This window comes from Pleurodeles waltl, chromosome 2_2, assembly GCF_031143425.1.
Source record: "Pleurodeles waltl isolate 20211129_DDA chromosome 2_2, aPleWal1.hap1.20221129, whole genome shotgun sequence".
Taxonomy (NCBI): Eukaryota; Metazoa; Chordata; class Amphibia; order Caudata; family Salamandridae; genus Pleurodeles; species Pleurodeles waltl.
The window spans coordinates 487,481,338-487,506,395 of NC_090439.1; positions in this window are offsets into that span (position 1 = coordinate 487,481,338).

Here is a 25,058-nt window from a genome sequence, read left to right on the forward strand (position 1 = left end):
TCAAAATTGCCACTCAGTAGGAGAGAGGCCATCTGGAAACAAATTGTGGACAAGATTAACAGTGTGGCTGAAGAACGCCGGACAGTCACCGAGTGTAAGAAACGCTGGCATGACTGCAAACGTAGGACCAAAGAGAAAATGGCCAGGAACAGGAAGGCAGCAATGCAGACTGGAGGGGGGAGTCCAGCACAACAGGAGGCCCTGGACCACATGGAGGAGATGGTCGCAGCCGTCATCCCGGAGGAGATCGTCACAGGGATTCAAGGACTGGACAGCGCAGACTACCACGACACAACGCACATGCAGGGTAAGTCGCATGGGGAATTCAAATGCAATAATGAGGATTGTAAGCAGGGAGGGGATACCTACTACACAATGCATGTAAGTCAGCACATACTGTACATGAAGTGGCATGGGGAAAGGGGCACGGCAGGGGGGCATGCCCAGTACTGACCGAAGCTGGGGCACGACAAAATACAGCAACCACAACAGTCCCACGGGGACATCCTGTAATTACAACAAGAGAGCCAAGGGAAAGCAGTGACAGGTGGGAAGGACACTACCTCAAATCCACATCCAGGCACTTGTCTTGCAAAATCTATTCCCCATCAACTAGGTCCCTACCTGTAATGCTGTAGCAAATACAACAACTGCAACTTAACTGCCACCACAGTTGACAATAACACCTCTCATCTCTGTGCAGCTATAGCACCAAATGGCAGGAACCCCACCCTGGAACATACATACCTAAAATAGGGGGTGAGGATGACATCTGCAATTACTCCTAGAAATAAGACAAAGGTACCAGTACACTCAAATGCCGAATGTCCATAACTGACACATACATAACCCTAAGTAAACAGCAATAGGAGCCACATAGCACTAACGACACACACATGCTGCATACGTCAGGGTCCCTCACGTGCCTGGCTAACAAGGCTACATCACTAATGTCATACTGCTCAGACTACAACATTGAGGAGGGGACACAGGCAACTGGTCACTGAAACACATCTGCACAGTCTTACAAAAAAATAGGACATTCATACGATAAACAGGCCAATCCAGTAAGACACAGATTATACCCCATCATATACAAACATCAACAATGTTTACATCCATACCACATCCTAACATTGACATGCATAGGTAATGCCACGTAACATGTACAGTTCATGCAATGTGAATAAAAAGTGTATGGGGCAGGGCCTGAGAGGCAAGTGTGCTGGCAGGGCAGTCACAACACCCACAGTCAGTCAAAGTGTAGTGTGGCAAGTGAAACGTATACTTTGCGCATTAGCCTCAGGCTGGAGGCCTTTGTGCATCTTACCCTGAATGTACTAATACTCATTTGCTCACATCTAAGAGCCTCAGAGCACTTTGCACTAAATGATTCTCATTGCCCTTCCTATCAGTTAATGTAGCAAATAGTCAGTCCTAGGGTGTTGTTAATTAGTCAAATCACCCTGTTTTGCCTACTTCTGCACTGGAGTTTGCCAGAACATATTCACTCTGTGCCCCAGTCAAGGATACCGTCTGGTACGTTGCTGATAGATGTGGTAGGGTTGAAGGTCTGGCATTCCTGCGTAGGGAAACCTTGTCATCACCATGACATATGTCTTTTAAATTCACTTCCTCGTCCCAAGACACGCATGGGGGAGTTTCCAAACATAAATTCACAACTAGATGCTGCCTGCCTTGCTGCTGATGCACAACCAGTTCCCAGCCCATTCCTGTGATATGAGGGATGATGTCTCCCCTGTGATTCAGACAGGCAAGCTCCAAACTTAACATGCTGTGCTATACATAGAACAAGCAGAGGGAGAGTAAAAACTGTTAGGCACCATGATAGTTGTGTACTAATGTATTAGTCTCCTGCGGACTATTTCAATTCTAACAGTGTGTATTGTTTGGGTTATTGGGGCTCACACCTAAATTCCTACAAGTCAGTTGTACAATGAAACTTCATATCAAACAAATACTGTCTTTGTCATTTGTGTATGGGAACATACCGGAAAAGATAGAAATGTGTAGGACCTGAGTGACCACCACTTCCCTGAGAAGTTCCAAAGATGTCATGCGCTCGGATGTCTAAACATTCCTTTGATGTGGGAGACCAGAGGCACTGCTAGTTAGTCTGAGCTAAATTGAATATCTGGGTGACAGAGTTATATACAAGTGGGTCAAACTTAGTCCCCCACACCATTAGCTATCCTGCTGCCTAGAAAGCCAAGAATCACATGTAGGATAATGAGAGCCCACCCAACAAAATGTCCCTCCATAACAATAGTGAAACACCGAGTGAGGAGTAGGACAAAAAAACGCCTATTTCTAAATAATTACAAAGCAACACCTAGAGGCGACCTGGCAGACATGTCTGAAAGATCCATATCATACATGTGACACACAGGTGGGCCATAGGCCTACAACAATGCCCTATGACGGACAGCAGATACCAAGACAAACACAGAGTACAAAGTTAAGGCATCCAAAGGCTTGTATCTTAAAGCAAAATTGTCACAACACAGACACACTAATTGTACCCTGTTTCATTGCAGAGGAACACGGATCTCCTGCCGATATGCCTGTCCATGAGTTCCCTGATGACATGGATGACGAGACCATCAACCTCCCACAAGAGACCCTTGACATGGTCCTTGAAAGCCTCCAAACCCCACCTTCAGTCACAAGGAGGAGCACAGAAGAAGCAGCCACCACAGTAGAACCACCCGCCACCCCAATTGTAAGACCTGCCAGCTCCAACACAGCTGAGGACTCTGACGACACTGGCACCAGCTTCGAAAGAACTGTCGTTGGGGTCCAGCGGGAGCTGGCCAAGGAGGTGCGGGTGGGGATGCAAACTATGGCAGCCAGCCTTGAGGGGGTGCGTTCGTGCATGTTGTCAACTGCTGATCAGGCAGCTGCAATGCAAGCCAGAACATCGCTCTTGGAGGAACTTTTAAAAACACAGAAGGAAATCTGCACAGCTGTCATCCAGTTGACACAACAACTCCAACTGCAAGCCAGTCAACGTGTGCACGAATGCAACATAGAACCCCTCAGGGCCGACCTGGCTGCCTACCATCGGGATGTGGCTGCCATTCTGAAAAAACAGCAGGCCCTCCTTGCTGCAGTACTGCCCTTCATTACTCGACAGGGATCAGCCCCCGGGATGTCTGCCTCCATGTCTTCTAACACTGAGGTGTGTGTTGCCCCTTCACAACCAACAACAACAAGGATACACCAGGCAACACACACATCAGAAGAAGAAGACATGGAACAGATAACATTCACACGCAAGAGTACCCGGAAGCCCTAGTCCCTGCACCATGGCCTACTCTGACCAAGGTCCTACGTTTTGACACATGCCAGTCTCACTACAACTACCCTCTATGACTGTTCGGTAATCCACTGTATGACTTGTCCCCATTGCCAGTGAATGTCTCTCTCCTACCATTTGGCAATTCATGTTCCTCTGCACCGTCTGTGACCTCACCCCAGCATGTCAGGAGCATCATCCACATCCCGTCTGTAGGATCACCATGTAAGAATGCACCAAAACGGACTCAGCTAACATTGTGAATGGACATTTTGCATTACACCACCTACAAATAAATATCACTTGCACACCTATTGTGTCTCTGTGTCATTTCACACTTCAACTGTGCAGTAGATAACTCCAAAGTGGCTGTGTGGCAACCATGTAGATTCTCTATACTACTGTCCTGATTTCATGTATACTGAAACATCTGTGCAGCGGCCAGGATTGCATCATAGCTTTACTATACTGAGGAAAATAACTGATGAAGGGACTAAGCACAGACAATCATGCTGTGTTGGACAGAATGATGCACCATCTACAGCTATTCTAGACAACTAATGGTGGCTGAGAAATGTGGGCACCATGCGATACTAAAATTGGAAATTATGCTGTAAAATGAAAGGAATGATAAACAAATTACACTGCATCAACCACCCTTACGGCGTATACTTCCATGAAGGAAAGTCATGCTGAATCAGTACACACATGATGTAGGTCAGCAATGACAGCAACAAGACAAGAGTGTGAACAAATACTCATCTACAAAGCTCTCCCAGAACTTCACAATGCTGTCCGACCTATCTATTTACCTACAATAACAAGTCGGGAAGCACTCTTTGTGAAGTAGGATACATACCAACCCCAAACCTTGATGATCAATGCACACTACCAATGTTGGCTCTCCCACATGGTGGATACTTACCAAGTTAGCACACGGGTAGCTGGCATGTTAAACCTCATTAGCCTGGGGATAGCGAGCATGGAACACAAATGTCATACTAAAACTTTCTGCTACACTGATGTCAAGGCTATGAAAAGGTAGCAACTAACGCATCAGGTAAAGGGTTAACAATTTTTTTATTTCAAAGTAGTAATAAAAGAGGCAACTAAGGGAAAGGTAAACCTACACTGATCTAACCTGACTACTACTAACCCACAACTGTCCCTAACTAACCTAAGCTAAACTTACTCTACACATGTAACGAAACGATCTAAACATCAACCCCCCACCCCCATTAAGAGACAAGACACATGCAGGACAACACTTACTAACCTACACACATACTATACTATCCTAAACAAACATATATATATATATATATATATATTTTTTTTTTTTAATTAAACAGGAATCCCAACATTGCCCCCCACCCACCCACCAACACAAAAATATTAGATAGAAAGAATAAGGACCCCCCACCCTCTTACCTAACACTAACTAAGCTAATTTCCTATACTTATCCTATAACTAACCCCCCAAACCCAACTAACAGTATGAAAAAGGAAAGAGGTGAGAGGGGAGGGGTAAAAGTTCAGGAGGGCAAAATGACTACAGATTTGCCCTCCGTAGTGTGCGCCGGATGGAGCGCACCTTCTTCTTCACCTCATTCATGTCCTCCGCAAGGTTGTCAACCTTGCGGATCAACCTGTCCAATTTCGTGGACATTGCCTGGAAGGCTGCAGGGTCAATAGGAGGGTCAGTGCTGGTCTGGGTGCCGGTGGAGGTGGAGGTTGTTGCTGGAGTGGAGTGGCCACGGGACAGCCCTGCTCCCAACACACGGCTGGGTCCAGGTCTGGATGAAGATGCCTGGTCCGTTGCTTGGGCAGACCTGGTGGATGTAGTGGCGGTGGTTGTTGGTGGCACCGTTGGGGGAGCCTGTGGTGTGGCATACCACGCCCCGGAGGCCCGATCCGAATTATATCTGCGGGACATCCTCCGATACCCACACTGCACCTGCAGGATGTGCCTGTACCTCATTGCACAGCGCTCGAAATGGTTGCGCTCGGCGGCACTCAGGTTTGCAGCTGTGAAGAGAAAAGGGAAATATTGAGCATTGAATTCACAGTGGGTTGAATACCACCATGGGTCATTTGTCCATTACTAGAAATGTATTTTTTGCAGCAATTGTTACAACATAGTTCACGGAAAGGCTCAGAGGAAGTACATGTGAATCCTGCATACCTAAGGGCATATCACACCTAGCATATACATGTCTCTACATGATGGATGACATCACCCTAAACTACTCAACCAAATCATACCTAAGGCATGAGACATTATGGCACCAGCTCTTCCGCATACTGACTTCACTACATATGTCATTCTATGTGATAACAATCACACTCCTCACTCAATGGCATTTGGAATTAGTTGTGTGCTAAGATTGAACCCCTGGCCCAGAATCATATGTCCACACTAGGGGTCAGATGTAGGAATCTTGAAATAACAACTAGCAATTATGCAAAGCAGAAGGGTGTCTCTGACACCGTCTGCGAGTCGCTATGGGGTCCCGAAAACCCACCTCATGAACATCAATGATGTGGGTTCCAAGTTGCCCCACCGTAGCGACTATGGGCACTCACGGGGATGGAGGCCTGCTGGGACCAGCAGAAATCCATAGACGTGACTGCTTTTAAATGAAGCAAGTAATTTTTCCCCAAGTGTAGGCCGTTTACCTGAAAGGAAAATGAGCTGCAATTAGTTTAAAAACACAACAATTCAACTAGGAAATGTTCACGGTAATTATTGGTCCCTTAGACCACTGGCTGTTTTGTGCAGGATTATTTTGGTCCACTCACAAAGGTGAAGGTTTACAATGAGGACCCCTTCCAGTCAGCAAGTTGGTTACCATCCACTTCAAGTGGATGATAACAGCTACTCACTTTGCAACCACGTACTCGGTTGCAAATGGGATTGCCTACCACTGTGATTTGCAAGTAGGTCTGGTAAACCCCTTTATCATTTCCATTTTGAAAAGCATTTTCCTAATATGTACATGACCACCAAATACATTTTGGAATAGGAAACAGACGTTTGCAAATCACAAACATATATTTATGCCATTTGCAACGTGTAGACATTTTTCTCACTCTGGCCCTAGGTACTAACTCAATCACAAAAGGTGCTAAGTACGTGTAACATACTGGTTGCTACAGTCCTAGGTACCCTGTTTCACAGTAACATCCCAGTCTTTGTGGGTGGTGTGGGAAGAACAACCAACAATCCCATGTTCAATGCACACCCAGGAGTGTACAGAAAGTTCAACAAGTATGTGCCTTCACACACAACAACTATGAAGGGCTAGCAACACGTTGTAGTCAGCCCAACCTTGTCACATCCCAGGTCCACACATGTCAAAATGATATGACTTAGCCCAACATAACATACTATTAGTGAGGCATGTTTAACAACACACACAGAGGAGGTAGAACACCCATTCACATGATTCAACTGAACACCTAGGCCATTGCACTCAAGTCACATACACTTCGAGTTCACCTTGTGGAAGTACATGGCCCCGGAAGATCCGACCTACAGTGTACACAGTCCATCCTCAACTAGGAAGAAACACTTGTCATCAAAGCCATGTGCCTAAGCTATCTGGGAGACTGTCAGTCTGATATGCAGACTCAGTTGATGGCAAGTCCCTGACCAAGTCTAATATTGACCAGTGTATTCCAAATGAGTCATACCATTCCCAATTGCCGCCCTAATTGAATGGGCTACAACCCCTCAATCTGAGAGATGACTAGGTATTGCTTTACAGAAACATTATTCAAATTTGATATCACACTAAAACAACAAAGCCAATGAACGGCCAGCACATCAAATCATGAATTCTCTTGAACACACAGTAATCCATCATGCTTCATTACCAAACAATGTAAATAGCACTCAGGCGACACTCACTGTAGGTATCGGGGTCGTCAAAATGGGCCACCTCTCCCACGGTGTACGGGGCTGGTCCACCTGTAAAGCATGAAACAAAGATTATACTCAGACTGGGTGAACGGACAAATAATTTCTGTTACAATGACACTGTGTGAATATGACATGGTAATGATAGACTTTCACACATGCTCATCCTGCATGGATGACTTTGTATTCAACATTATCATTGGATGAGTCTCCTGCTCCAGTGTCACACCCTACTACACTCATGCAGTGGCCAGGACAGTCATGTGTCGTCCAAGTTAATCCTCCATTAGTATGCCCCAACAATAATGTTAACCATACATCTCAGCATGTGCATCCCAGAGAGACATTCCAAAACTGGTTCCATGAGGACTGCATGACCACTCACAATCAAACAGGCTATGTGGACAGGTTCAACACACAGCAACCAGACACACATGTGACATATGTGTGAACAACATGACTAACTTCATGTGACGTGAAGGCAACACACATGTATAGCATCATCATGTGTTTCCAATTTTCTGTCTAGCTATGGCGTCTGCATATGTAGGTATGTTGTTTCTACATGACGTACTCACTGGCCATTATGACCAGTGGAGTACAAATAGAGCAGTTCACGTGTTGCTTTTCTGACACAAATGCAACACTACATTACATGCAGCTACAGGCATCTGGTATGTGTTGCAAAAATGAGCCATCGGACTGGTAGCATAGGTCTTCATACACATTCTGCAACAAATACACATTAGGACACATATGTATACCTTTGTAGCGCAGCATTTGCAACATTTTGTGATGCAGAGAGGGGGCGACTTAGCAAAATACAAATAGATGTTGGATTTTAATGCTGTTATTGCGTGTACATGTTTTGCAAAATATGGGGATTTATGTGTATAACCATGGGCCTAGGTTTCCCTATCATTACACACAGTCAGCTACTTATTTTGCAGATTGGCTAACAATCATCACATGTTCACACACAGATTTCTATCATTCCCATTTAATAGATTTTTACTCACCAACATGGCCACCAATCCGGAGTCCCAGGTGGTCCAGCAGGTCCTGTTCCCTGGTGATCAGATCTGCCCAGCGGTGCTTGAGTTGGTGTACATTTCTCAGACTCCCGTAGACCCGGACCAGGTGATGGCGCACCTTCTCCCACCGGATTTTCCTTGCCTCCGTGTGATACCCCTGTATCACACGGCCCCCAGCTTCCAGCATTAGTGGGAGGAAATGTCTTACTAGCCATATGAACCCCCCAATTCGTCTTCACCCATCCTGGACAGGCGAGGCCTACCTGACATATTGAGAGGACTAATGCTGGACAAAATAAATATGAAAGTAAACGTGGGAAATGGGGAAAGGTACAGGTGTGAAAGAAAAAGAAGAAGGAGAAAAATAGCCCAACTAACCCCCCAAACTATGCTACCCACAACAGACTCCCACTGACAATACAAACTATCACAGGTATAGACAAAATAACACTAAACAGACTGAGACAATGTTATACAACAATAATAGATTGACACTAAGACAAAATACAAGGCACACAGGACACAAAAGCAGTAAAACACAGGACAACACCTTTCACACAACCACACAGTCTAGATAAATCTGAGACTGCAAAGTGAAAGTGAAAGTTAACTCCCAGTACAGATTTTGTAAACAGGATATCCTATTACATCACTTCCTGCAGAAAATGGCCGCCGTTTTTATTTTCCCGTTATGCGTCATATTTTCACGCATACACAGTTGTGCATCATTTTTTTTTGACTCATTACAGTGCACATGATGCGGAGTGAAAAAATATGATATGAATATTAATAATTCATAATGTACATGAGATGACCAACATATTGTCCATGTAGCATCAATTTTACCACGCTTACAGCATGGGCGTCATTTTTTTTACACGTACAGTAGTGCACATGATGCGGAGTGAAAAAATATGATATGAATATTAATAATTTATAATGTACATGAGAGGACCAACATATTGTCCATGTAGCGTCAATTTTACCACGCATACAGCATGGGCGTCATTTTTTTTACACGTACAGTAGTGCACATGATGCGGAGTGAAAAAATATGATATGAATATTAATAATTTATAATGTACATGAGATGACCAACATATTGTCCATGTAGCGTCAATTTTACCACGCATACAGCATGGGTGTCATTTTTTTTACACGTACAGTAGTGCACATGATGCGGAGTGAAAAAATATGATATGAATATTAATATTTTATAATGTACATGAGATGACCAACATATTGTCCATGCAGCGTCAATTTTACCACGCATACAGCATGGGCGTAATTTTTTTTACACGTACAGTAGTGCACATGATGCGGAGTGAAAAAATATGATATGAATATTAATAATTTATAATGTACATGAGATGACCAACATATTGTCCATGTAGCGTCAATTTTACCACGCATACAGCATGGGCGTCATTTTTTTTTACACGTACAGTAGTGCACATGATGCAGAGTCAAAAATATTGTGGATGTAAATTATACTTTGAAGGCGAAATATTAAGACACTTTTGGATACATTTGTATTTGACTCTGCATTGTGTGCACACATGTACGTGAACAAATTATGACGGCCATGCTGTGTGCGTAGAATATGGAGCAAATTTATCCTTATGTCTTCATGTTTTTAGCTTTGGAAAGGTGATTTGTCATGGTCAAACGGTGCGATGTGATACACATATGTGTTTGTATATGACACATGTCCGTTGTTTTATGTATAGAAGGCATTCACACTGTAATGTTTGGGATACGTTAACTAATGTATTGACCATATTTGACGACATATTTGGAATTGCTGATGGCTATTTTGAAATGATGGATGGGATACCATTATGTATTCCGTCTCCAAAATGTGTCCACATTTATGATGGCGATGCTTTTATCTGTAGTCCTAACAGGGAGTGGGAGAGTCACTTTCAGTTTTTATGGGGCTGAGCATGTCCCATTATGATTTTGTGTTTCAGATTTGTGTTGGACTTGTGACATGGAGGCCACACATGTGCCTTATGCATGTGTTTAGTTCACAAGTACATGATTCTTGTATGTTTTGGTGGCGGTAGAGGTGGACTTAGGCCCCCAGCACCCTAGGATTTGACCATCCAGAATAGCTACTGTATCCATGGAGTATATTTATTATATCATGGCAAACCTGCAGCAGCGGGCTAATGTAAGGCCATATGGTATGAATGACTGTTGACCATTCATTGATCTCATTAGCCCATTTGACGTTTGCAGTAATGATGAATTGGAGCAAACTTGCATACCATTTTCCTATTACTATGTTTGCAAGACTCTCAGCGTTCCCGATGTGATAATGAGAAGAATATTTTGGTTGTCTGTGTCCCTTTCTGCATAAACTGGTTTAGTGTCATGTTACACTTCTTCCTGCTAGGTTCAAACTGGGACACAACTGTGATGGTCTACTTTCAAATATTAGATTGATTGTATGACATATGTGTACATGTGTGTGGGAATGTGGATCCACTATCACCTGTCTGGGTGTATGTTGTCACTGTAACTTCAAGGTCTCCTCCTGAGTTAGTGGCAGCTGATGTTGTAGCTATTGTGTATTGCTCATATCACAAACTTGAGAGAAGCCATTGATGACATGGTCACGTACACATGGATGGTCCCACCCAGTCTCTGAACACGTGTAATGTGACTTTCAAATGATCTCCAATTTTGGGCTGGATGAGAGACTGTTTCAGTTGTTTGGATCCGGCATGTGTAATTGTCACATTTGTACTCTTGTTGGGCTCTGTGTATGGTAATGTATCATGTCACATCCTACCCTCTGTGCATACAGTTGTGATGTTTATTTTTGGTGTGATGAATTTTAATGGCATTCTTGATCAATGAGACGACATTCATCTTCAGCTATTTCAAACTAAAGGTGGTCAGAAATGAATAGGCCAAAGGATGATGTGGTGTTTGTTATCTGTGTTTATTTACAAGTGTGGAATACAAGTGATTATAATAACTTAAGTAAAAAAATTGTTCACAAGCTGTTGGCGCCTACGCACTCCTGCTGCCGTGTTAGGTTGTTCCCCCTCCTGTTGCAGGCCAGCATCCTCCTCATCATCATCCTCAGGCATGTCTGGGTCCGGTTCAAGGAGGGGAATGTTCCTTTTTACACAAATATTGTGTAATATGGCACAAGTGAGTATGATCTTACAGACCATCTCTGGGGAGTATAGTAGGCTTCCGCCAGTTATGTCAAGGCAGCGGACCCTTGACTTTAGGATCCCAAAGGTCCGCTCCACAATGCTGCGTGTCCTCTTGTGGGCATCATTGTATGCCCGCTCAGCAGCAGTATTTGGGTTCCCATATGGTGTCATTATCCAAGGCTGCATGCCATACCCCTCATCAGCTGAAAGAGAAACACAGAATGGTATCAATTAGATGTAGGAGGCACTGTTGTACGTATCTTTGATGGAAGTAGTTGTGTTGTGTTGTCTGTGACTATTTTGTGTACTAATGTGACAACCTATGGTTGTTGGTGGAAACTTTGGCATTGTTTCTTTTTCCTTGGTTGAGCAAGTGTTTGTTGGCTAACTGTTTGTCAGCAGGATGTATCGGTTTCTCAAGTACAGTGTGCCCTCCCTTGCATTGTGACTTGTGACACAGGTGTCCGTGTGTCCTCACTGGGGGTGTGATGATAGTTCCATGCAGAGTTGAAACATGAAAGTGTATTAGAAACGTTCAATTGAACATACCCAGGCCATCCCATCCCTTAAAACTTATGCATTGTATTAGTGTACAGGTTATTGTGAGACTTCCAATTTGCAAGGTGACATTTAGGCAACCACAGTCATGAATGTCTTCACACTAAGCTGTAGAGTAAATTCCAATGTGTGAGAGGTTCAATGGTGACTTGTGAAACATGGCTAGTGATGTGAGTACCTCAGTGTGTTCCTGTCTAGGTGTTGCTATTGTGGTGTATGGGTTGTTTATCCTAGAGGGTTTCTGTGCAGTGAGTATATAAGTAGATTTTTGTCCTTACCAACAAGTAGTCCATTGCCATACCGTCCATCCTGGAAGTGTTGGTTGATGGTGCAGTGACGGAAGATGAATGCGTCATGTACACTCCCAGGATATTTAGCCACAATGTTGCTGATCAGTCCTTGGTGATCGACTATGGCCTGCACGTTGATGGAATGTGTGTGCTTCCTGTTGCGGTAGAGGTGTTCACTCGCAGCAGGTGGCACAAGGCGTACGTGTGTGCAGTCGATTGCACCAAGGACGTGCGGAAAGCCACTGATGGCGTAGAACCCCTGTTTAGTTTCCTGCTGCTTCTGCACTGTGTTAGGGAAGCAGATGTGGCGGGGTGTCAGTCCAATGATGGCATCCAGTACTTTAGGCAGGAATGCGGAGAAAGATGGTTGTGAGATTCCACCAACCAGGGCACCAGTTGTCTGAAAGGAGCCACTTGCCAGCATGTGAAGTACGGCAAGCAGCTTTGTTTCTGTTGGGATAGTGCGTGGAGTCACTAAAGTGGGGGCCAATTGCTGTTCAATATTTGTCAGCAGCTGCTGAATGGCCTGCCAGTTCAACCGGTACCTCTGGATGATGTCTCGTTCCCTGAGGCCATGCAGGGTTGTTCTTGGGCGGAATATCCTCTCCTGCCTTCTGCGCTGTCTTTGGGGTCCCTGCTGTTGTTGTTGTGGCTGCTGTTGTTGCTGCAGGGCTCTGCGTCTATGTGCACGCTGAAGAAAAAGCACCTCCATGTCTCCCTGTTGCTGCTCTGCTGCTCTGCTGCTCTGTTGTTTGTTCTGTGTGTTCTGATTAAGTACAGGTGTGTTTGCCCCATTTTAACGCCTGCCCTGACCCAGGCGTTAAAATTTCACGATATTCGTGCTTTGCGTGATTTTTTTGCGCCGCCTGCCGCGCGGGAGTGATTTTTGCCCGGAAGCCTAAATACGACGCACCGCTATGTGCGTCTGTTTTTGGACGGGAACGCCTACCCTGCATGTCATTAACGCAGGGCGGGGTGCCGTTTCCAAAAACTGGCGCACATAGTGACATTTTCCTGGTGCGCCGGATCGGGCGTCAGGGTTTAAATATGGGGCAACGTTTGCGCTGAAAGTGCGTCAAAATTTTTGACGCACATTCTGCGCAAACGGAGTATAAATATGCCCCATAGTATTTTACCCTATTGCTCCTTCTGGCACACCAAGTTCTGGGAAACCAACCACGCACCTGAAAATTCAATTTTCTGCTCCAAATAACACGATCTTAGTAATTCGATGATCCTGAAAAACAGTAAATCACCAGTTGACGGCCACTGCATGGAAGATTTAAAGGCTGGCTTTTTTCTGTAGACCAGACATTAGTGAATGCATGCGGTTAAAGAGTATTTGGGCTCTGAGGCAGTTCTATTTCCAGGTCCAAATCTAAAAGTGACCCAGAGAAGGTGCATAATGATAACAGACTCTGGTCCAAAATGAAAAGTGACCGAGAGAAAGTGCATAATGATAGACTCTGGCAATATGAGGAAACTGCAGACAATGCTCATCTATCAGGACATGCTACGGATTGTGGGCACTAGTCCACTTGTATCTGCCAGTTCGTTTTCCAGCCCAGTTTATGATTAAGATGGCCGGGGATGCGGTTTGTGTTTTACATCTAGCCGTTTGCCAGTGTTACAAACCCACCTTCCTTTCTCCTTTTGTCCTTTCTAAGTCTTGTTCCCGTCCATTTCCTGGCATTACCCTGCTCCTTGCCCTGACTCCTGATTCCCAGTCCCTTTGTTTTACTATAGTTACTCATAATGTTTTGGTCCACTCTGACTGATATTCAGTGTCTGCCAATTACTTATGGAACCAATCTTATTTACAAGTCCTACCAAGTTCAGTAGATCTGATCCTTTTTGTCATTTATTCTATATTCAATTGTGTAAATCGGTAAATCAGAAAATCATAAATGTGAGAGGGACCAGGAGTAGTTGCTGGAAAAGGGGATAGATTTACTAATAAATGGGTGGGGTTTAGCGTGGAATAAGGAAGGATTTGGAGAGGATCAGGGAGAAGTTTAGGAAGGAATGTACACCTGTCCGCAAAATAGGAAGCACATTCCTATTTACAAACTACATTTCTAATGTTACTACAGACAAAAAGGCCCAGCACATTATTAAACATACACCAGCAAATGATTGAGAAAATCCAGCACCAAACATGACCCTGCACTGCTACTATAACACCCTACTATAGAACATAATGGAGGTAGGGACTTAAAATTAAAGCCCGCAGAAAATGGAGGTAAATTAAATTAAATTATTTAAACTAGTTAACCTTTTAAACAATTGAAATTTATTTTATGCAAAACTAGACAAAGGAAATGGCAGTGACCACTCCCCTGTCCATCACCATCCAAGAGGTGGTGCTCAGAGCTCCTCCAGAGGGTCCCCGGGTTTTACCATCTTGGAGTCCAAGTTGTCGGGGAACTCTGGGAGCATCTGAGGGGCCAGTGCCAGCAGGTGACATCAGAGTCCTCCCCTGATAGGTGCTTACCTGGTTAGGTGACCAATCCCCTTTCAGAGCTACTTAGGGTCTCTCTCCTTTGGGTGGTTCCTCAGATTCAGATTGCAAAGCTCCAACAGGAATCTTCTGCATCCTCCATTTCGACTTCTCACTGAAGAAACTGCATCTGGACCCTCCAGGAACTCTACAAGCTGCAACAAAGAAGCAAGACGCCTTCTGCAACATTGTATCTCTGGCTCCTGCCAGCAACTGCAACTGTTTCCCAGTTGTGCATCCTCTGAGGACAGCACGTCTTCAGCCTGCACCAGAAAAGCAAAGGAATCTCCCTTGGGGTGAAGGAGTCACTCTCCTGCTTTCCTGGTCTTGCCTGGGACCAGGAAAGACCAGTTGGACTCTACACAGGAGGGCAGTCAGAGGGGGCTCTCAACAACTCAGAGGGCCCAGAGAAGATCAGGCAGGATGCACCGGAGTCCCACATTACAGCAACAAAGAAGGTGCAGAAGAGGCCCATGCAGCACTACAACAAAGGCTCCCACATTGCTGGAGAAGCACTCAGGAAGCTGTGCATCGCATGATGGAGTGCTGGAGGCCAGAGCTACAAGGTGCACAAAGAACTTTGCGGAAGGATGCCAGCAAGCCTTGGCAACTACAAAACACGCGGTGCATGGGGTACTGTCTTGCGTGCGAAGGCAGACTCTTACCTCCACCAAAGTTGGATAGTAGGACTTCAGGACTGTTGGGATCACTTGAGTTGACCACCCGTGATGCAGGATCCCTGCAGCTCAGCAAGAGAGGGGATCTGTGCAGCTGTTCGTCATTGCAGTAGGTGCCTGCTGAAGTAGGGGAGTGACTCCTTCACCCCAAGGGAGATTCCTTTCCTCTTCTGGATGCAGAGGATTCCTGCTGGAGTCTTGCAATTCGAATCTGGATACCCACCCAAAGGAGAGACCCTAAATAGCCCTGGGAGGGGGATTGGTCACCTAACCAGGTAAGCACCTACCAGGGGAGGGCTCTGATGTCACCTGCTGGCACTGGCCACTCAGATGCTCCCCGAGTTCCCCGACAACTTGGAATCCAAGATGGCAAAACACAAGGACCCTCTGGAGGAGCTCTGAGCACCGTTTCTGGGGTGGTGAAGGACAGGGGTGTGGTCACTCCCCTTTCCTTTGTCCAGTTTCCCGCCAGAGCAGGCACTGTGGCTCCAAAGGTAAAGGGTGTAACACTCCTCTCCCAAAGGAAATCCTTTTTTCTGCCTTCCTGGGCTTGAGCTTCTGAAGCAACAGGATGGCAGAAACCTGTATGTGAGGTGGCAGCAGCTGGGGCAGCCTGGAAAACCTCAGAAGGCTGCAATGGCAATACTGGGGGTCCTCTAAGGGGCCACTAGAGTGCATAGAATTATACAACTTACGCTTGCAAAAGCCTTGGGGTATGATTCCAACTTGTTTGGTACCAAACATGCATATGTTCAGAGTTACCATAATGTAGCTGGACATAGGTAGTGACCTATGTCAAGTACAGACGTAAAATGGCGTCCCTGCACTCACGAAGTCCAGGAAAATGGTCCTGGAGGTTATGGGGGCACCTCTGCTAGTGCAGGGGTGCCCTCACACATAGGTACTTTGCGCCCTGCCCTTGGGGCTGGAGGGCCTGCCATAGGGGTGACTCATAAGTGACTTGGGGCAGTGTAAATAGCAGTGTAAATAGCAGTGAAAGGGTGCTTGCACCTTTCAACGCAGGCTGAAATGGCAGTCCTTCAGAAGCTTCGCATAGATGACAAAATATATGCTGCAGCCCATAGGGATCTCCTGGAACTCCACTGTCCTGGGTATCTAAGTACCATATACTAGAAACTTATAAGGGGGCACCCGCATGCCATTTGTGGGTGAAAGACTGGGTTACCAGTATGCACTAACAAAATTTAGAGGAGAGAGAGCATAATCACTGAGGTCCTGATTAGCAGAATCCCAGTGAACACAGTCAAGCACCCCGACATCGGGCAGAAAATGGGGTAACCATGGCAAAAAGAGAGTTCTTTCCTACAGCATCTCAATGCTGAGAACTGCCCCAGCAGCCTGCAGCTCTTCTCAGCACTTATGCAGTTTAATGCTCTGCCTCTCCAGCTCCGTCAGCGGTAACAATCGCAAGGCATTGCAATGCCAAATCCCCATTCCAGCTCAGTGCATCAAGGTGAATCTCGAATATCGACATAAGTCCTTTTAAACCCCAGTGATCTCACCAGCATCAACCCAGCATGAGCCACCCCAACCTCAGTGCTCATGCATCACTAAACAAGTCACTACACAAGTCTTCCTAAGCTCCAACGGCTTCCTCGTTGATGACACAGGACCTTGCATCACAAGCTCCTATTGATGGTCACTGACTTCACTGTGCTATGCATCTGTGTGCAGGACCTTGCACTGCAAGCTAGTCAAGTTTCTTGATGCTGGAAGTGCAACATAGCACAATGAGTTTGCATCGCTCAGCAACCAGGACTTAAGGTACTCTAGTTCAGCCGGCCTAGCTGGACCCCTCTAGCTGGCCCACACTCCATTGCAGATGACATGAACTTGTCACTTCGCCCAGTGTGACCCGATAAACACCTTTGGGACTGTTTGCTTTTTGGTGCTCTCTTCACTGAAATTCTTCAAACTGCATATTTCCCATTCTACTGACTGGATGTTTGTTGTTTTTGGTGTTAAATTATTTATTACAGTATTTACTGCTCCCACTTGACCTTACACCTTTTGCATTTGATTAAATCCTAATTATTTATAGGGATGACCATCCATCTCAGTCACACAAGTCACAAAAAAAATAAAAGTAGAATTTAAATGATTTATTTCATAAGGTATTTTTACATCCTCTTATATAACCTGCCACCACATTTATCTATTGAAAACATTACACAAGAAATATTTTTCTCTCATACATTTTCAAAGTTTGGCTCAATCACAAATTAACATATGAACAGAACTTATTCATACATATGCTTCCTGAGGTGAACCAGACTCAAGGCAAAAGCACTGATCATAGATGTCCCTGACACTTATAAATAGAGACTATCCTGAAACTGAAAAAAGTTCTCGTTCATGGCATACTTAGTATGCTCCATAATGAAATAAATAGATGTGGTGTAGTCCTGGGGGCTATTCTACAACAAGGAGCATATGTTTTCCAAAGTTGAGACCTGGGGAATTCACTGTAGAGTGACTCTACATCAAGGGAAATCCAAAAATGTGTAGTGATGTGAAAAGGCATATCCACCAAGATATTAAAGGTGTTGTCTTGTCTTGAAGATAGAATGGCATAGCACACAGTAGAGGTCTCAAAAAGGCAACTACAATGGTGAAAGTGGTTCCAGAGGAGCTCCAAGGCTGGACACAATCGGCTTACTGAAAGGTGGGTTTTGAGGTTTGTGGATTTTAGGTAAAATGTAAAAATAATATGTGACAGGTTTGTCCATTACTACAAAATTCATCTCTTTATGAGTAATCCACCCCCATTACTTACTTCTTCAGCAAGGTGCTTTTTCACTGCCTGTAACAGGTTGGAAGAATCTTGTTTCAAAGATTTATAGTGACTGAAGGTGAATAGTTCTCTTTTTTCTCTTTGTCCAGTATTACTGTCACTACCCCCTTTTCCATTGGCTTTACTGTAATCAGAATGTCCTTGCCAAGACTTCTGGCAATATCCAATTCAGTGTTAGAGAGGCTGAAAAGGGTTTCAGGAACACATTCTTTTCAAATATTGAAGTCCCTCATCACTACTTTTTTGAAGGTCAAGACATCTGGTGGTAGAAGGTGTGCCACTTGATTAAAACAGGCTATACCTTCTCATGTAAGAAGTGAGCCATATCTTTCTTGAATCTCATTATTGTTAGACATAGCATCCTAGGTATAGTCTCCCCTGACTTTTTGCCTTGTGACCTTATGTTATGCTGGCTTCATTTTTGCAGGCTTTAGGACTCTGGGCATTTTATCACTGCTGACCAGTGCTAAGGTGCATGTGTTCTTTCCCTAAAACCTAATATTATTGGCTTATCCATTATTGGCACATTTAATGTACTCATAAATTCCTAGTAAAGTGCACTACCTGTCCCCAGGGCCTTTAAATTAAATGCTGCTAAGTGGGTGTGCAGCACTGGTTGTGCCACTCACTACAGTAGCCCTTCAAACATGGCTGTGTTTGCAGTTTTCAACTGCCATGTCAATCTGGCAAGTTAACCCCACTTGCCAGGCCCAAACCTTCCTTTTTAATACATACTTGTCACCCCTAAAGTAGGTCATAGACAGTCTCAAGTGTAGGGTACAATGTATTTAAAACGGTGGGCATGTACATTTTAGTTTTCTATGTCCAGGAAGTGAAAATCTCCTAAATTCGTTTTTCACTTCTGCAAGGCCTATCTCTCTGATAGATTAACAATGGGATTACCTTATTACATTTTAGAAGTGTAATTTCCAATTAGAAAGAGATAGGACCACCGAGATTGGTGTCTCTGAAATCACAATTTAAGATCACAAATTATGGTGAAGTCAGATTATAAATTGTAGTTCTGAAAATGCCTCTTTCAGAAAGTTCGCATTTTCTTACTTTAAAACATCTAGTGACTTCTGCCTGCCTCTGAATACATTTCTGGGTGTGTGACAGCTGGGTTCTTATACATTGCCTTCAGACAGCCGCACACAAAGGGAGCTTAGGTGTGACTGATGGACCATCCTCATCCTGATGGCCCACCCTGGGCAGGATGTGAGGGAGGAGCTGACTCACCTGAATGGTCTGTAGACTGAGCCCATACAAAGGACTGCATAACCCCCTGTGGCGTGTCTGAAGCCAGGATAGAAAGGGAAGCAACACTATGAACGTCAAAGGCCTCTCTTTAAAGTCTCCTACACTTCAAAGGTACCACTGGGTATAAGAACTGGACTTCTGACCCCACCAAATAAGTACACTTTTGGACCTGAGGACATTCTGCAAGGAAGAAGGACTGTTTTGCTGCTGAAGGGACCATCCCTTTGCTGGACTCTGCTGGATTTTGCTGGACTTCTGCTCTGCTGTGCCTGCTGTGCTGCATGCAGCCCTCCTTGCCTGGGAGTAAGAAGTGCATCTCTACATCCCCAGTGCATCATGTACATTTAAGGAGTTGAGAAGTGAAACATCCTTGATTACACAGTTCAGAACTGACGCATCGTGTACATCGCCAGAATCAACAATGCAGCATCGACTCAGCTGCTCTTCGCATCCTCCCTTGATGCTGATGCAACCCCAAACTAAAGTACTGATTTTTGCAGCCGAAGGTTAATCCCTGTATCCAACCTGCCTTTCATTGTGGTTGGCTTGACTTTTCAGATTTGTCCAGCTCTAGTGTGACCAGATAGCTCCGATTGGCGCTATATGCTTCTATGTACTATATTTGCAGATAATATTAAAAAATGAATATCTTGACTTCTATTTATTGGATTTTTGTTGTTTTGGTATTTTGTGTTCATCAAATCAGGAGCTACCCTTCCATACAGGTATTGTGTCTTTTTGTGAGGTGTTTTCACTGTTTTACTGTTTTAAGTGTTGCACAAATACTTTACAAATTGCTGTCCTAAACTAAGCCAGCCAGCTCTGTGCCAACCTACCAGAGGGCGAGCACAGTTTAATTTATGCTGTGTATCTGACTTACCTTGACTATAATTGTGGTCCCTGCTTAGACATGGTGCATACCTCTGCCAACCAGAAGCCTAATTTCTAACAGTTATTTTATTCTGTATTAGGAAATCTTAATAGTCCTTGGCTAGCTTGTTTGTCTCATCTAGTCATTTATATTGTAATAGAGACTATAGTTTTCAGTTGTGTTGCTAGAACCTAGATATTACTGAGGAAAGCATCAGATAAATGTTTAGCAGTATTGTCAATCAATATAAGCCAGTCTAGTGTACATTGCCAGGCTCTTTTGAAATATTTGTCTTCGAGGAATAACCTAGTTTAATCGATCACGCTGAGGCCAGATTAGTTACTTTTGTACAGTCATCTGTCTTGGTTAGTGCTTGGGTGGCCTGTTTTTCAAGCAGGGTGTGTGTGGTAAGAAAGCTGTTTTCAAGTGGCTTTTAGCTGCATCCCTGAGTCTCTTGCCAGGATAGCAATCAATGGAGGCAGTACACCGGAAAGTAACGGGTAATCATTCATTATACCTATTGAGTTTTTACGCAGGTGTGACATGTGGATACCTTTGCTTGTACAATGTTCTGACCATATCAAATTTATATCTCAGAGGTACTCCAAGAGGTAAATCTCCATTGCCTATAGGTAATCACCATTTGAACTGGTATTTGTTATTACTTTAAACTTTATCACTTTGATTTATAACAGAGTGACTTTATTAAGTCCTGATGAATACCCTCCTTAAGAGTAATTTTAGGGCAGAAATATGTTGACCAATCTACATAGTCAGGGATGAGTCTCTTTCCTGCTTCACATCATTGCTTTTTAATCCTGCCCCTGGTAGAAAGAATAAAGCTGTGTGACCAGGACATAGTTTTAAATTCACCATACATTGCCTATTTTTTGCACTTTGAGTATTTCACCCACACTTTAGACTTCCATGGGGCGAGTTTAATACCAAAAAGCTCCTCCTGTTCCAAGAGGTGTAGCCCATACAACAATAGAGACTCTATGATGAAACCACCTCAAGGTGGGTGAGGATTCTCATCCTAAAGAAGGTTCCCTTCTCTTTTTTGCTAGAAACATTGGTTTTTAGTGATTGTTCAAATATTGATTCAAAATCTATTTGAAAGACCCAGGTATATGTTTGTGATTGATCAGTCCTAACAGATCCAGTTCTGTTCTTGGCCTATTAGCGTGAGCTATGCTTCAGTCCTACTACCTCCAGCTATGCTCCAGTACTACCAGATCCATTTCTACTTCAGTGCTGCCAGATCCAGCTCTTTTCTAGTTCTTGTGTTACCCAGATTAAAAGTTTCAGCCTTATAAGAATTGTCCTACAATTGGAACAGAGTACCTTGGGGATTTCTGTGCCATGGCTTCTTCTCTGCATGGCATGTAACACTCAGGACAGACAGTTGTGGTATTCAGGGGTAGGGCAGAGTATCATTTCTTTAGAGACTTAAAGAACAAGATGCAGGACCCAGATGAAACCCTTGACAAGTGAGTAGTTTATTTCTGCCAGTGTGAATGTGGGATGGGGGGTCTCTCTGTGTAAGAGAAAAGTAAGTAGTGTGACTGTGCTGGATGGAGTTGGGTCTATGTGAGTTTGTGATAAACATTTTTATGGATTTTATTATTTCTGAATGGCACATATGTGCGCATGCATTTTTGGGATTAGAAATACTAACAAAGCAAAAGTTGCAACTTAACAAAACCGAGATGTTGCAAAGTCATGCTAAACAGTTCAAACGTCTAATGAAGAAAGAAGTCTAAATGAAGAATGATCAAGAACTGAGGGCCTACATCCCTCAAAGATCTACCATCACATCTGGCATGACTACAACACTGGATTACAAGAAGATATTTCCTGTTTTGAGACTCCTCCTCAAACATAAGAGGTAACCAAATCTCAAATTAAGTCAACACCCATTCAGTAGAAAGCCCAGTGCACAATAGAAAGAGTCTTAAACAGAATGTTCTTTTTATTTTTTAAGCCATGTAGGGCTCTCTATGACACTTGGATATGTTCATAGTGGCTGAACCCACATCAGCCTGCCTGGCAGATTCTAAAGTCTTTGATGGTCCTGGAAGGGAGCCTCAATTATGTAGAATTAAAATAGTCCAAATAGGACAAGTACCCACTGCAGTGGAATGTATGAAGAGTTAAAGAATATAGGCCCGTATTTATAAAAATACATTGTCTCTCCTGATTGGTTCCCCTTGTGTACCACAGATACGCCCTGTTGCCTGTTCTAAAACCTAACTCCCTTTTCCTATGGTGCAAGGACACTGAACTTGTGTTTCCAAATGGTGTAGCAGCTACCCTGTTGATTTCCGCCACCATGACTGAACAATTCACTGTTTACATTGTGTTATTTCTATTTCAGTGTTATTGATCAACCATGTAGAATTGTCATGCATGAGAACTCTGTTATCAAAATGTCCCTCTGTATTGTGCAATCTTTGTCATGGACATAATGCATGTACTGTATCACCAGGAGACTCTTTACATTGGGATTGTTATATAGACATGGCAAAACAGCTGTATTGGACATCTCCACACATTTATTTCTAGATTTGCAAACAGCAGAAAGAGTAGTACTGCTAGTGACATCAGATTGTCAACTTAGGTGTCATACACTACTAACTCACAGGTCACAGAAGTTAGGAAAATGTCAGTCTTCCTATGAGCCTGGAGCCATACAGATTGGTCATTTGCATCACAGGGTAAAGCCTTATCACATACTCCTACCTTAACTTCCCAATAATCATTCCCCATGATACAGACAGAGATCAGTACTGACGTCCCCAGTCCTGGAACCTTTCACTTACCATGGTCTCATATCTGCAGGCTTGCCACTCACCTATGTCAGTCCACAGACCCATGCACATTGATCTGCAAAGTAGTAACACACTGACAGCTATGTTCAAGGTAGGTCACATACAACTGAAACCATCATAATGGTAGAGGTAGAGACTCTGGTTCAACATTTTCACATGTGTCAGACACATATGGACATACACATGACGCCATGTGACCTCCTCCAGTACCAAACAGGTCTTCTTAGTGGGATAATACACCCCAGTGTCCTTATAGTCTGGCCACATTTGTTACACTCCACATACTCATGCCAATCTGTACCTGGTTTCCTCCATGTTCACATCTCATTTCTGTGTGCAATTCCCATCTGCTTCTGGCACTGCAACTTACCAATTATGAAGAGACAAACAGAAACTCAGCAAAACTGTGATTGACAGAGATAAGGGATAGGATACATCTGTAAACAAACATTAATCTGACAAGTCATTTGTACAACTGTGACTTTGCTTGTACAGTAACATCCCAGAACACTGTATGTCATAATGTACTGTACGCAATATTAACTTATAGTCTGCATGCATACCTGACACACTGGCATTGGAGTCAACTGAGATCACACAGATGATGGTAAATATGAGATGAAATGCCAGCCATTAATCATAGATTACAAAATGAAATCACACTATAAAGAAGACCTCACATACCTTGACTCAGTTGAAGTACTGATTTATGAGATCGGCCTGAAGTGTCCAGCTTCATCTTCATCTCGCTCATTCTCACTTGGCAATTCTGTATCCCACCCACAGGCTCTGTTGGCTCTCCCTCATCTTGTATGAATGGTATCTGACGTCTCAGGGCAAGGTTGTGGAGCAGGCAGCAGGCTGTGTAGTTACATGCCCTGGTAGTGTAACACTCCTAAATTCGTTTTTACACTACTGTGAGACCTGCTCCCTTCATAGGATAACATTTGGGCTGCCCTCATACATTGTTTGAGTGGTAGCTACTGATCTGAAAGGAGTAGGAAGGTCATATTTAGTATGGGCAGAATGGTAATACAAAATCCTGCTGACTGGAGAAGTTGGATTTAATATTACTATTTTTGAAATGCCACTTTTAGAAAGTGAGCATTTCTCTGCACTTAAATCTTTCTGTGCCTTACAGTCCACATCTGGTTGGGTTTAGTTGATAGCTCCTTGTGCATTCACTCAGACACACCCCAAACACAGACTCACTTGCATACATCTGCATTTTGAATGGGTCTTCCTGGGCTGGGAGGGTGGAGGGTCTGCTCTCACACAAAGGACTGCCACACCCCCTACTCGGACCCTGGCAGAAAGGATTGAACTGAAAGGGGACCTGATGCACTTATAAGCCACTTTTTGAAGTCTCCCCCACTTCAAAGGCACATTTGGGTATAAAAACAGGGCCTCTGCCCTACCACCTCAGACACTTCCTGGAGACGAAACCTGAACCAGAACCTGCACCCTGACAAGAAGTACTGCCTGGCCGCCCAAAGGACTCACCTGACTGCTTTCTGAAGAGCACTGCTGCCTTGCTGTTGCCCTGCTGCCTTGCTGTGCTGCAGGAGTGCTCTCCAAATGCTTGAATAGAGCTTGCCTCCTGTTCCCTGAAGTCTCAGGACCAAAAACAATTCTCTCCTGCAGCTGAAATCCCCTTGCGGCAAAAAATTTACGCACTGCCTGCCAAGAACGACGCACAGCCTGCTCGCGGTGAATAATTCACCGCACGCCGAGACAGGAACGACGTAGCCTCAACTTCACGACAGAAGATAGATGCAGCACCAGTGATGTGACCGGAACTTCAA